The sequence below is a fragment of the Sciurus carolinensis genome, chromosome 1 (assembly GCF_902686445.1).
Source record: "Sciurus carolinensis chromosome 1, mSciCar1.2, whole genome shotgun sequence".
Taxonomy (NCBI): Eukaryota; Metazoa; Chordata; class Mammalia; order Rodentia; family Sciuridae; genus Sciurus; species Sciurus carolinensis.
The window spans coordinates 176,756,341-176,758,633 of NC_062213.1; the positions used below are offsets into that span (position 1 = coordinate 176,756,341).

Below are 2,293 nucleotides of genomic sequence, written 5' to 3' on the forward strand. Positions count from 1 at the left end.
TCCAATAGCAATACAACTGATTTTTATGTGTTGATTTTGTATACTGCAAATTTGCTGAATTTATTTATTGGTCCTAATAATTTACTGGTGAAGTCTTGGGGTTTTCTATATATAAGATGGTGTCACCTACCATGACAGTTTGACTTCCTCCTTTTCAATTTGAATGAAAAAGCTCAAGAATTTCTGCTTTTTAAAAATGTTTTCATCTTTACGGAAATGATTTTGGAAATAATGTATGTTTCCAAGACACCAACACTACAGTTTTCAGAATCATGGTAAGATACACAGAATTACATTCATAATAACTATGAATGCCAGCATTTCAAGCAGTAATTTCTGTTACGTGGCAAACACGATCAAGAAAATGACTCTCTAACTAAAGAGACTCAAAACTTCAGATAGGGCAAATCCCAGGATAACATACAAGAACAGCTGCTGCTTCAGCAAAGGGTTTCTGGCAATGATAAGGCTACCAAAGACTGTTCCAGTACTAGCACCAGAACAGGCCACTCTACTGTTGCAGCACCTGCTCTGATAAATTTGGCAGCAGTATCAGTGTTTCTGCTGATTGCACAGGTCAGAAACTCCTATCAGATTAACTGACACACACCATTCTGGGCCCCATTAAAACCTGTGGAGTCCTCTCCAGGCCTAATCTCTGGTCGAGATAATACTGATGCAGAAATTGGTCTGTATGCACCTCTGGATCCAGTTCAAATCAGAGCTGGGGTACAAGCGAGCTTGGCACAGGCAAACATCTTAGACATTTGAGGCAGTGGGACTGGAGGATTTGGGTGACAAGCCACATGGGCTCCTCATCCACGTCCTTTTTTCCTAGAGGAGGCTGTGGCAGCCGTTGAAGGAGTGGGCAGAATTTCTGCTTTTTAAAAAACAACTTCCATCTCTCTCTTAAGTTTTTCTTTCAGAGTATTAAATTGTTTCTCTGTGTTTTCTTGAAGCTTATTGAGTTTCCTTAAAATAGTTATTTTGAATTTTCCACTCAAGATTTTGCAGATATAAGTTGATATATGGTTGGTTTCTGGTGTCTTATTTTGTTTGTTAGATGAGGTTATGGTTATGAGGTTATGATTCCCAGGAAGTTGTTGTTGCCCTCCTCCTCCTCCTCCTCTTCCTCCACCACCCCTTCCTCCACATCTTCCTCCTCTTCCTCCTCTGTAGCTATGTAGATAGGGAATCAGAAATATAGAAAGCTTAGGCGATGTGTCCAACATCTAATGATCCCCTAAATCATGCATACTGACTCCTAATCTAATGATGGTAGAAATATATAACACACGGCTCACTAATATTCAACATAATAGTATTAAGATGTTCCCAGAAAGTGCTTGATGCTTATTGGTGTACAATGTCCTGTGCACTTTGAAGTTTTAGGTAATTACTGCAGTCTTCATAATCTGGCTTTGTTTGTGCCTATCCTTCAGAAATTCTAAGCCACTGCTTTTTTTCTTTAAACCTGAGGACACTTTGATTACTTCAGCACTAGATGGCACTGTAATTCCAGGTTTGCCTCTTCAGCTGTGGTTGTGTTGCTATTGTGCCAGCACTAGTGGGTGCTCCAAGATGAAGTTTGTCCCATATCTGCAGTTGGCATATTGTCCAGCATGAAGTGAAGGAATTTCTAAAGTGTGTAGTTTGTCCCTAATCTGGGGCCAGGATAGTTCCAGATACCTTATCCACAGTCACTGGCCTGTGGTCAGGCACAGTAGGATTTTGCCTGGCTCTGGGCCTTATCATGGAGGAACCAGTCCCAGGCTCCTATCCAGTGACTTGGTGCTCACCTCCCTTTTCTTTACCCAAGAGGACAATTATTCTCTCCATGTTGGCCTGCTTAGGGTTGGGGGTGGGCTGGGGGCAGTCTTCTGGCCACCAATGCCACAATACTAGATCATACTCAGATCTCACAACCTAATGAGACCAGTGCAGCCTGGGAGTAGGACCAAGACCTTTGTGCTATGGTGGATTTGCATCCTGAAACCAATGGAACCTGGTCCAGGTGATGCTGGCTGGAATTTTTTTTTCTTTTTTTCTTTTTTAATTTATTTTTATTGTAAACAAATGGGATACATGTTGTTTCTGTTTGTACATGGAGTAACAGCATACCATTTGCATATTCATACATTTACATAGAGTAATGATGTTTGATTCATTCCGTTATTTTTTTCCTTCCCCCCATCCCTCCCACCCCTCTTTTCCCTCTATACAGTCCGTCCTTCCTCCATTCTTGCCCCCCTCCCACCCCCCATTACGTGTCATCATCCGCTTATCAGTGAGA

At 41.6% G+C, this 2,293-nt stretch overlaps 1 pseudogene; it reads right to left on the reverse strand.

Annotated features, from left to right (window-relative positions):
• Window positions 1-339: 339 nt before the first annotated feature.
• On the reverse strand, window positions 340-758 carry LOC124963743 (ATP synthase F(0) complex subunit C3, mitochondrial-like; annotated as a pseudogene).
• Between the last annotated feature and the right edge of the window lie 1,535 nt (window positions 759-2,293).